Source organism: Anguilla rostrata, chromosome 6 (assembly GCF_018555375.3).
Source record: "Anguilla rostrata isolate EN2019 chromosome 6, ASM1855537v3, whole genome shotgun sequence".
In the NCBI taxonomy this organism is placed as follows: domain Eukaryota; kingdom Metazoa; phylum Chordata; class Actinopteri; order Anguilliformes; family Anguillidae; genus Anguilla; species Anguilla rostrata.
Genome location: NC_057938.1, coordinates 19,236,594 through 19,249,408, shown reverse-complemented (window position 1 = coordinate 19,249,408; position 12,815 = coordinate 19,236,594). Strand labels below are relative to the sequence as shown.

Genomic DNA, 12,815 nt, shown 5'->3' with positions numbered 1-12,815 from the left:
AATGCATTGCCTCTCTGGCACATGTATGTTGTGTCACCCTATTTTCAGGTCATAGAATCTTAGCATTGGGCCGACACAGACAAGTTTCATGCCACTGTGGTTAATTTTTGCATGGCGTGTCACTCTGTTGTGCATGGCATGTCACTTTGATTAAGTGATTGTTAAGTGTTAACACCTGTTGATCGTTGCAGTTTCTGTCTGGGACTCTAGGGAATCAGAGCCGGGAAGTTGCAGGTGGATGAGCCAATATTGTTGGGTTGGAGGTGTTTCTGTGTCCTTTGGAGAGGAGTAGAAGCCCTAAGGAAATTTTGGGGGTGCTTGGACTCACTCGGGACCATTTAGGGTTTGCCTGGCAATGAAGATGGATAGACAGCAAGGGGAACGTACACAGTAAGATAGCTTGGGGGGTTACTACAGAGGGCCTTTGGACATTTTCAGTGTTGCTCGCTAGTTACTGGCGTACCGGCTGTGTCTTGGGACTTGACGCCAAACTTCTACCTCTACCCCTACCCTGGAAGTGAACGGTGGGCTCTCGTCGGTGAACAGGGAAGTGGGATATTTTACATTATTTATGTAATGTGTTTAGCCTAATGTTTTGTGGGTGTGTGTTGTTTTAAGAAAGCTTTTAAATACGTTGCTGGCAGATAGGCAGTTTAAAGGGTTTCACTGAAAGGGATGGGGTGGGTCGGGTTCTTTTCTTCACATATGTTGCGTAATGAAGGAAAATGGATGTTGCCTGCCTCTGTGTGTTGGGATTGAGATTGTGTGCAGTGTTGTGGTGGTGCAGCTAGTGTGGTGTCTTATATGGCCCTTGTTGGTGTTAGGCACATGCGTTTTGTACCCCCCTCTTCTTAATCATTGTTTGCTCTAAACCCGGAATGACTTTGCCAGGACTGGTTTATGGCTGTAATGAATATACTATGCTGTGGTTGGGTGATTGTGTTCTCTGGGCCCTGATGCTGGACCCGACCAGTTGAAAATAAGGTGGTGGCAGCTTCACGTTTATTTAAAACAATCCAATATTGCTGGCGACGGCCTACGGGCGGTTCTAGGTCCATTACACTATTTTCGGCGAGTACCATCACAAACCTAATATTGTTGTGCATCCCTACCTAAAACTGCAATACAAATTATACAGCTAACATCCATAAAGAATGTTATAAAAATCCTGAAGTGCTTACACAAAGTATTAGGTTGTGGAAATGGGAAGAGGGTGCTTTTGGAGTTTTGTTAAAGATTCTTGTAAAAATATTCACTTCTCTTTGTTATTTAGTTTTCCCAACTGACATTTGCCTTCCTGTTAAGTGCGTGGCAAGCCGGTCATTTGCTTAGCTGAGTCAAGGGATCATGACCCCCATCTTACGATAGTATCCAGGCCACCCCTTCCCCTCCTACACTTGTGTAAATAGGATTTACAAAGAATTTGCCTTCCTCAAAACTGACCTTAAATGGATGGGAGCCCTTTTCAAGTGCAATCTCTGCCTCACTCTATCATGCCTGAATTTAGTGAGACAGTGAAAACACAGCATCTGTAGGAGGAAGAGGAGGAGGAGAAGGAGGCCAGTTTAATCCCGGTCAGACATCTGGCAATCCATCATATCGAAAGTCCTCATACTCTCATTTTGTTTACTCATAGTTTTTTGACACACACTTTCATGCAGAGAGGCTAGTGTGCCATGATATATTAAATGATAAATACGCATCACCGGAGCAACAGTATTGGTGCAAAACATCCCTTATTATAGTAAAGGGGCTTTACACTGAAATGCTGCTACAATGAAAAAAAAAAAACTATAGAATAGCTGTTCTGTTAGACGGAGTGTAGCACAGTGGGTAAGAAACTGGGCTTGTAACCGAAAGGTCGCAGGTTCGATTCCCGGGTAGGACGCTGCCGTTGTACCTTTGAACGAGGTACTTAACTGAAATTGCTTCAGTATATATCCAGCTGTATAAATGGATACAATGTTAAAAAAAAAAAAAAAAATGCTACGTAAGTCGTTCTGGATAAGAGCGTCTGCCAAATGCCTGTAATGTTAATGTAATGTTATCAAATGATGTTCTATATTTATTGATAATCATATAATTAGCAATTATTATGTTATGTTTACAAATTGATCTTATCCCCTAGCCTTTCTTTGACATGCTTCTAAGCAGCTGCAATAATAAGTCAATAACCCCAAAAATGCTAATGTCACAGCGAGAACATAGGCATGCTGGGACAAAGGCCCAGAGGGAATTGTAAAACAGGAGCCCCGGATGACTGATTATTCAAATGAGAGGCTTCACGAGCCTATCGTTAATTAATTTCCCCATCAAAAGTAAATATTATACTAGTATTTCAACCTATGTTGTGGGGGATGAATGTACATTGCACAATAATATATTCTGTGTTTATCAGGGGGCTTGGGTATTGAGCAAAAGAGAAATGCGTACAGGCAATTCAGTCATTACATGATATTACAAATGCAACTGGTGTTCCGTTCCCTATTACAGGAAATTGAGAAGTCTGTTGATATATGATGGTTTGATCAGGTATGCAAATATTTTATTAGATGTGCTTCATTGTATTATACATATGGAATTATCCAGGTCTGTGTGTTTAATAAGTCTAATGTGTACATTTAGAGTGCGGAATTGATTAGCAGATCATGTATATATTACTGTGGATTTCTGTACATGTTACACCGTCTTAACTGTCTTCCCAGCATGGTGTTCATTTAGCTAGTCATTGAATGGCTTCTAAACTTTGACCATTGGTTAGTGAGTCATCCGCCTAACAGTAATTCAATTCAATTTGCTTTATTGGCATGACAAAACACTACATTTTGTATTGCCAAAGCATACAATGTTAAAGAAAACATACATCTAACACTGAACAATACTTATGCGTGGAAGATTAGAAACACATGAACAGCAACTTCAAATGAAATTAAGAACAAAATAATAATGAAAAATAATGACAAATACAATACATACAGTTGACAAATACAGTACATAACAAATAAAAAGAAAAGCAGGGCCATATAATCACCAACAGTAAAGGTATTAAGTACTTTACTACTGAAATGACAGTCTACACGTAAGGTACAGCCAGAGTGTGTGTGTTTGAGTCAAGGAATCGTGTTCAATTTCCATTGGTCAGGTAACATGAAGAAGTGGTGTCTAATCACTATGACTGATCCCAGCTGCGATTAGCATTTGTGTATGTCATATCACCACAGTCCCTTTATGTCTGCGACACAACCAAGAAACATCGCAGTCGAATGTCTGGTGGAATATCTCGCATGACACAGCTTCCTCAATAGGCAACCAAAATCTGTGTGATACCCTCCTTTCACTTTTCTTCAAATGGCTGACCAGTAGGGCCATTTTCAGAGCTCGTGCATCAAACGGCGGAGCTCGAAAGAGAAATGATTAGGACAGTTTGCTTGTGGTGAGCCCCAGCCTCACTGACATCAATGGCCTCGCAGTGGAAATAACAGCAAGATAATATCAGAGCATGGCTCAATAAGCACTTCCTTTGCAATGGGTCATCAACCCCCGGAGCTGGACAGAATGATACTCCGGTCTTCCTGTTTCTGCAACAAAATACGCCCTAAGGTTGGCCCGAAAATTGTTCTTGATGTCGACGACATATGTGCTCCTAGCATCTGTGCAGCAGTGGAGATGAGTACTAATGAGCTTGTGCCAGACATGTCATTTTTGTCTTCCCACTGGTGAAAGGTAAAAAATACATAGAAATTTAGTGACCCATCCCTTCGGAATGAGCTGTTCTGCTAAATTGACTTGGCTCAGGTGAAGCATTGACTCTGGGTCTCAAGATTATAATTAAGGCCCAAGAAGTCTAGAGATCGCAAGAGGTGGCCCAAGCCTCTTTGGTAAGACAGATTTCTTTCCTCTCGAAAATGAAAAAGGGTTTTTTCCTGACCAGAGGGGTTTCGCTGTGGAGAATAATTGTAATTGTCTTTGAAAAAATAACAGATGAGAGCATCTTAAGCTAGTTTCACAAAAGATGCATGCAGCGTTTCTCTAAGAAATTACATTAACGCATTTGACAGTGTGAGCATAGTACTGGTGAGAGAAATCGGCTGCTCGGCAGTCATTTCTTCCCCCCTGCGTTGCTCTGATTCAATTGCAAGAAGTGGATGCTCATGTGGACACTCGCTATATCGTGTTCAAATAGAATAAGTCCCAGTGGATAAACATAGATTTCACTGTACTATAAAAGCAATGTAATTTTCGATATGCCAATACATATCCAGTAAAAGACGTTTTAGTGTTTTCTCTTGTACGTGTGATTGCTGAATTCTAGTAGATTAAATATGGAACATTGAAGAGAAGTCAATTTAGCACTCACTTAAGGGTAAATGTACACCTTGTAAATATTTTGCCATAATGCACTTAGCTTTGTGTGCAGTTACTGACAGATTACACACATAAAGACAACAGAACAACATGCATTAAAAGTGACCAATCAGGCTACTAACCATTTAATTGTCCTTCTTTCACATAACACAATATGAATGCCAATTGGAAGTAAATGTATTAAGAGGTATTAAAATGCAATTATTACCTTTACATCTTGCACTAGCTAAAGTAACTACACTATAATCACCAATTAATGTAAGGTGTAAACAATTTGTGTGTTGATAAGAGCATGCAAATGAAAAACTCTGGAAGGTAGAAAATACAATTATATAAACACATCATTTACATTGAATGGATTTGCTTGTCTGTGATATCACACAGTCATCCAATTTGAAAGCTATGAATACCAGAGGTCTGTCTAAGGCCGTGAAGAGAATGAATGTGAGTTTGCCAAGGTTTATGTATAATAGCATTAAAATGGTGTTATTACTTTAAGAAAATTAAATTTTTTATTATTCCAAATTTGAATTCGCATTCAATTTAAATTGGTACGTGTAAAATAATATCCATCTGTCTGTTTTAGCAACTGAAGCCACACAAGCACAAAACAAAATGAGGGCTGTTTCCTAGGGATGTGGAGGCAGCACATCCCAGCCCATAGGGGGCTCTGTCTTCATACAGAGCAATGTTTCAAATCATAACCTGCTCAGCACTCGATCTGTACAAACTGCATCAAAACCACCAAAAAACACATTTTTAATTGAGATGTTTGAGTCATTTGTTCCCTGCTTTGAGGATAATATTATGGGATAAAGCATCACATTGTGTGGTTTACCTCAATGTGTACCCCAAGATAAGCGTTTGAATGAAATAAATATAGCCATACAAATAAAGCTTCCAATACTGAAACCAATTGTTTTTTCCAGATCCCACAATACTGCTTTTTATGCATTGTGATACTGCTGGTGAGGAAGAATAGTCATACCGTACAATCTGCAGAGCACATGTACTCATAAAAGGAAATATGGAGCTGGTATTGCATCTACGCACGACACGCAGTGAATACATAACATCCAGGCAGTGTTGCTGCGGCACAACATTGTATGCCGATAGAGAGAGGGGGGACTTTCAACTCCTCCTTTCAGTATATCTCGCCACCGGGCGGGCGGAAGGGTACTGGCACGGCACAGCCAATGGGCCCTATCTTCTTTGCCTCGAGGGGGTGTCTCTAAACCGGAGCTTTAAAGGTCTTCTGTTTGAGGGACGCCCCCATCATTGCCTTTCTCCACACATTTATCCTGTCACAAATGGGCCTCACTGATAAAAAGGCTGGTCTGTGTTCAGCCCAAAGAGCCTGACGCTGCCTGCAGCAAAGCTTAAAGATTCTGACAGCGTTGCTAGCCACTGGAAGCCACCGGGGTGTATGCAAGCCACACTTGTTTTGTGCTGCTGCTCTGGAGGAAAAAATAGAGAGCAGTATGAAAACTATACCAACAGTTTTACAAATCATTATTTTTGTATTATATTTTTATTTATTATAATGTGTACTTTTTATATCCGGTCCCTCTGTAAATATCAGGTTAAATTCCCGATGGAACTGTCCTCTTGTGAAGTCCTCCCCCCCCCCCCCCCCCTTAGTTACTGTTGCTATCTCAGACAATCTTGCCGCTGGACCCATGCTGCAGTTGTAAACACGGACAAGTTAATGACCTCTGAGCAACCACAAGAGGGTTTAGACAACCTTTGGAAGAACAACTCACTAATGTCATCTAGAAGCCATCAAAGGGGTCTTCAATGTACAATGAAGGGTTACATCCGCGATGTAGGGTTATGTCAAACAAGCACAAATGGAAAAATTAGGTCCAAAACCTCATTCTCCCAATGTGAAAGAGAGAAGCCTCACCAAGATGCCAATCGATGTTCTTGAAGAAAAAAAATATCTTAGAACAATACTGTTCTTGCACTGCAGGGCAGGTTTAATTAACGTTATTGATATATGAAAATAAACCGACAGCAAGGTTAGACTGGTACAGAAAGACAAGACGTGATGCTCAGATGTATCGATAACAGGCATCATTAGCTAGCCCTGAGGTTATATGTAGACACTAATTGGTTTGCACCAATAACATATTTAGCTGACATTATTATTACTATTGGCAATTTTTATTTAAAAAAAAAAAAAAAAACTACATCCAATTCCAAATGTTGCTGAAATGTTTGCTGCTATAACTTCTAGGTCAAAAGTTATTATACCCTGACATTTTGTTAAAGTAAGCACGTTTCACAATCTTGAAAAAGAAGGGCTTTCTGATTTTTATTTGTGGCAAACTTTCAATTCTGCACATTCTCATGGTCATATGGTAATACTTTTGGTCACTTTTATATTTTATCTTCCGAGTGACAATGGGCAAGTATACATTTTCCTACAGACCTTATATGCCACTCCCAGTATGACATGTAAAACTAGTGCTGTATGTCATTTATGCATCTTGTCAAATGCATGTACCATTTAGATGACATGCCTAAGCAGTTGTTGACTGGAAGCCCAGTGTTTTGACATCTTAACTCACAGTATGATTGACAGATCCCTAAATAAAAAAAGTGTGAAATCCTGAGGACATTTGTTCATCAAAACAATTCACCCCCTCAACTTTTAAATACAACATGTATTACATTTAGAGTGAAAAGGTAAATAGACAACCTGCTGTTATTGTTCAGATTTATTATTTCATTTCTCAGTTTAATGCATAGAGATGAGCTTTTCTACAAATTTTCTCTTGGACACTTCTGTTCAAAATATTGTTTTGAAGAAAATCGCTACAACAACCCAATCGGTTAGTGGGGTTTTCAATGCATGCAATATTCACATCAGGTCTGCAATGACAACCGCTGTGCCTATGAGGATTTTTAAAAAAGACGTGTAGGAATTTTTTGGCGATATGTTAAGAAACATGGCCATTGACACTTACCCATTTGAATGATTATTATCAATGTTACACACAGAGCTTAAATGAATCTCCTTAAAAGCTGCTTGGTGTATTGAGATGTTTCACTCAGTTCTGCTTTGAATGTTCTTCTTAAATTTGTTAAAATCAATATTTTCAGTTATTTCATTTCTATTTTCTGAAACTGAGGTATTTTATATTGAAAAACGCTTTGGGTTATGAATGTGGTGGCCATAGTCCTCATGGCGTGGAATTGGTTTCTTCATGTAGGTTGGCCCCGATAATTACAGCTTCTAGCTATGTTTTATGTAATCTTACAATATATATTTTCTTCTATCAGTTAAGGTTTTCAGCTTGGCTCAATAAGTCCCTCCTGGCACATTTCTCAGGACTTCAGAGCATATAGTGTTTATTAATAGTTTTCAAATTGGCATCGCAGCATGAAATTTGGATGATGTCAATTAATTACTGGAGAGCTAACAAAGCCTAGCGCTATCCAGAAGCTGGCAGTCTTCTCTCTGGCTTCAGTCCTTCCAAATATCCCTTGATGATAATGCACTATTCAGTGAGTGGCACCCCTGATTTTATGAAGATAAAACAAGAAGGAAGCTATGCTTTCACAGCAGAAGATTCTACAATTGAATACGGCCCTAAGAGGGAGTTGCAGAATTGTTTGACAGTTCAAACACTTATTTCCTGTTTCTATCTTCCAGTGGTTTAGGAGAATCAGTCAGACATGGCAGAGAAAACGACATGTCCGTGGAGCGCGTTCCGACTCTAAATGTTGGCTCCCTAAGCCGTACAGAGACCCTTCAGCCCAGGTTCCTGCTCGCTGCAACAAAGTTGCCATGGAGATAATTGGCCAATTTAAACAAATTGTGAGAAGGTGGGGCGGGGGGGTTCAACCTTATGTGTGATTTGCTCCCTCTGTTATCCCTTCTCCTCCTCCCCATCATTTGACATTCAAGCTAATGAGGCAGAGAAAACAGCTGCTCTGCGTCGGTGCAAGGTTCCCCGCTCCGTGGTGGCGTACATCAGGAGAGGCAAGGGTGGGGGGGGGTCTCGTTTGTTCTCCACCTTAAATGCTGGTGCTTGCAAATGCAAACATGGCTGTGGATTACTAACGAGCGCTTGCCGTCCATATTAACAGGGAAGAAGCTCTGGAAAGCTCTGACAATGCTAGGGAGGGGTGATGCAATAATTTGAGGTGGATGAGAAGTTTCCATTGACCAGTCTCTCTCAGACTTCTAGACACTTTACACAGGCAACTTTTTTTCTTAAGCATGTGTTGAGGACCTTTGAATAAAAACAGCAATAAGCATTTAATTCTTTTAATTTCGTAAAAACCAACTAGCTGCTCTTTACCATAAGGCAGTAAGGCAATGTGTCGTTGTTACACTATATCAAATCATGCCTACCGTAGGGCCAATGACCATATAAAGAATGCTCTGTTTCAACACGGTAAATAAAGGTGCACTCAAAATCTCATCTATTTATACAGTTTCCCTCTAATATTTGGATTATTGAACATTATGATAAAATCACAGATGTGAAATTAACATTTTTAAGGTAGGTTTTGTGGGACAAATATTATTGTCTTGGAAAACAACAAAAGAAAATAGCATATTTAGTGAAAAATGCATTCAGTATTTCAGCCAAAAATGCTGTGTGGAATTCTCTTTATTTCAAATTGTTCTAGCGTAACTTGATGTCAAAGAAAGAGACATGTAAATGTGACAACTGGCGGAGAGGTACGCTGAGAGAGTGGCTTGGTGACCTGTGGTTTGATCCCACAATATGTCCTGACAACATCATGGTTGCGGGTTCAAACCCCTGTCATCTTACAACAAAGACCTATTCTTTCTGCCTCTCCCATCTCTGTATGTACAATAGGCTGTTGAAATGACTATAGAATGATAATCAATACTATGAGCATTTTGTATCAAATTGAACTAGCTGATTGTGTCTGCTTGCTTGTTATTTTGCTTATTCGTGTCGAAACACACAGCACAGATCAATCTGATGTCTTTATTGTTCCTCTTATGTAGAAGCAGTGAATCTCTTCTCCAAACACACCCAGAAGACCCTTACAATCAGTGGTAAAAATACTCATGATGTATTCCCTCTCAACCAAATGTTTACCAGTTGCTGCCTCATTAATTTTTCACATATAAGTCACATGATCTCACAGATTTCCCTAGGATAGGACACATTTGTATAATGCATATTGGTAATAAATGTGATATGAGGTATAATTAATTAAAGCATGATGGCACTCATATAATGCTGGTATCTTAAAAAAAAGATTTTTTTCTTCCCTTTTCTATCTTTCAAGTTCACAGCCTCCCTCTGACAGAATATGATACCATTTCATATATGAGTGGCCACAAAATTTCTTGCCTCAATAGCATTATCCAAGTTTATTGCTGCTCTGTCCTGCAATTTGATGTAGCCCATTCACTACATCTGTAATTTTGCTGTTGAATAAATGGTTAACAGCAAGTGAAACCGCCTATTTGCCCATTACAGAGATGGATTGTGGGTAATTGCCTTGTGATAGACCAGTGTCCTGTTCAAAGGTGTGCTTTTAGCGGTAAAGAGTGGTGAGTGGTCTGCTGGAACAGAAATAGGGCTGAACTCATGAGCTGCTCTGACACAGTGTGGTAGCAGGGACATTATCCTCCTCAAAGATGCTTCTCTTCTTCATTAGGCACCCACACATGGATTTATCATTCTTGCTGATGACAGTGATGATACTCTTATGTTTAACATTAAAGAGAAGCCAGAAGGAAGAGCCCTGGCTTAATGGTATTTTTTCACTCCAGTGACATTAATTTGCTCTGTGGATCTCAGAGGGCAAGCCGTGGCCCGCGTATCTATCAATGCCTACAGTTCCGTGCGTGCGGTTACCGAGCCTGGACCTCCAGGAGCTCCCGGCATCCTCCGAGCTGCCCTTCGGCCTCGCGCCACCACCCCCCCCCCCCCCCCACACCCCCCCGATGGCACCGCGTGCCCGTCGCAGACCTCCCTCCCGGGGGGGGGCCAGGCGTAATTTACGGCCGTCCTCACACGGGCGCGGTCCTGTCGAGGGCGGCCGTCCCTCGCGGAGCGCGGATGACGGAGGGCCCCGTCGGCCCCTCTAATGATCCGGGGGACGCGCGGTACGGTCTCCTCCAGCCTGGCCCCACGCGTGTCGAATGGGAGCGATTCGTAATTAGAGTGGTGGTGTGCGCAGGAGTGTGGGAATCTCTGAAGGGATTAATGTTCCAGTGCGGCTCCACCATTTCCCCCCATAAACTGTACAGTAATGACCATCCATTAATGTACATATAACATTTTGGCACTCGGCGCCAATTACATATCAAGGGCACTGGGCAGTTCAACAGTGAAGGAAATGGTAGTGATGTTAGAGATGCTATCGTTGTGAGTTTTTAAAAATTATTTTTTAAATCTAAATAAGAATTTACATTTGTGTTGAATCCAACTAATCTGTTCTCTCTATAAAAAGCAGAAAAAGATTTGGAGGGCAGTTTGTCATTATCTATTCTGAAAGATATGGTGACACTGCCAGCAAGTGAGATACATTGACTCACAAGCTTTGTTTACACAGTGCATGATCATTCATCACAACGCAGAAAATCATTCTGTCCCAAAAAATTTAACACACAGTTCCATTTTATTTCAGTCATTTCAGGAAATGTCCATAATGTTTATTGAGGATTTTACAATTGAACAACTGAATTTCAGCTCAGTTCATGAATATAGACATATATATGTGGGCATTGTTCTATTGTCAAATCATTTGCTCATTCCCCTACCTGCAGATATCCTGGGGTATCTCAAGCGAGGGTTTAATTGAAATAATCCACTGCAGTGCTGAAACATTCAAACGCTCCATTGGTGCTGCTGTCTAATGGCCTGCAGTTTGAGATGTCAAGATGCAGGAATGGGGCAGCATAATTCTGTGTCTAGGTGATCATAGAGTCTTTGGAGAGAAGGTTCCTATTCTCTATGCTGTAGACTTGCATGGAAAATCTAGTTCTGAACCATTTCCAAGAAATCGCTGAAACAGGCAACTGTTCTTAACTCTTGGGTAGGCAGTATTAATTGGAGCCTCCATGCTTGTCAGCAAACCCTGAAATCTAATTTAAAACTAGAGCTATTAATAGGCTAATAAGTAAAGCGTGCCTTTCCTATCCACACAAACACACATTTGGCCACTGACTCACTATATATTACAAATGGTTGAACTTCAATTAAGAAAGAATTGGCAATGGATTAGATGTGGTGCCATTGTTTACAATTATAAACTAAGTTATTGTTTATTGTTTCTCAAGGTCTGGGAAATCTGCAACCTCCCTGCTTCTTTTCAAGCAAGTACATTGTTTATGAGACCTAAAAAAATCTTTTAAAAAACCTTGAAATAGTTTTTTAGGAAGCAAACTGAACTCTCCCCTCATTACATGAAATGGACAGAATGGATATTGTGGCAAACGTACGTATTCTTAGGAAACGAAGTTAATCTAATGAAATCTTTATCACGATTGCAGCTTCCCTCATGTTAAAGTTAGCTGGCAGTTCCCTGCATGTCTGTTCTCGAGTCATCCAGCTGTGCAAGTGCCAATTAATTCACTTGGAAAAGAGACAATTTTGCTTATTCCCTAGAGCCATTTCTCCTACAGGCTAGAATTATTTTCAACAGAAAAGCATACCATTTTGTGATTCAAAAAATATTCTGAATATTAACTCTGGAAAAATGTGCCCCTTGAAGAAATTATAAGCCTACAGTATGTCTGTACTGTAATTATTCATAACCAAATAATATTCCATCAAACAGAAGCAAGGTGTATGGCTCCAAAACTGTGCTTTATCTGAGTTTTCTCATCGGCATTTATAAATGCATTGGGCACATGCAATATAGTTTTCTATTTCAAGGGGAAAAGCAAAGCGCCGTTTAACGATTTATCCTGACGGAGCTTCACAAATATTACCCTATACTGACATACCTCTCAGGTTGGCTAATTGCTGAATCAAAATAAATTTATTAATATCGAGCCAGACCAGCAACTTAATTTCGCTGTTTGTCAGATGAAATAGCGTGCCTCCGGGCTCAATTCAAACCAAATAATTATTGTATCACACCATTTATTTTCCCATAACGGGACAAAAAAAAAACATTCATTCATACATGAAACTAAATATGAAGATGAACTTTTTAATGTATTTATCCCATGGCACTGCACTGCAATGACAGAAAGGAAAAAGAATATTGGAAAATTACTTGACAGCGAGCCGTCAGACGCTCATCAGGGTAGCGCCACGTGGCACCTCCCTCTTTGGGTAGGCCTTGAACGCTAACCTTGCCCACGCAGGTTCTGTGCTGCTCGCTGAGTTTCAGTCAGCGGGTCATTCCTGTCATGTGACACCTGTGGTTGATGCACACTAGCTACTTCACTGCGCATCTGTAAAAATGTACCGCTCTAATGTAACTGCTGCACAGCT

The 12,815-nt window shown here is 40.4% G+C and overlaps 1 long non-coding RNA gene across 1 annotated transcript in view; it reads left to right on the top strand.

Annotated features, from left to right (window-relative positions):
- Positions 1–205: 205 nt before the first annotated feature.
- LOC135256754 (uncharacterized) overlaps positions 206–12,815 on the top strand; it is an 85,285-nt gene continuing 72,675 nt past the window's right edge. The window contains exon 1 of the long non-coding RNA XR_010330516.1: positions 206–550. This is a non-coding gene — a long non-coding RNA (uncharacterized LOC135256754). The remainder of the gene's footprint in view (positions 551–12,815) is intronic.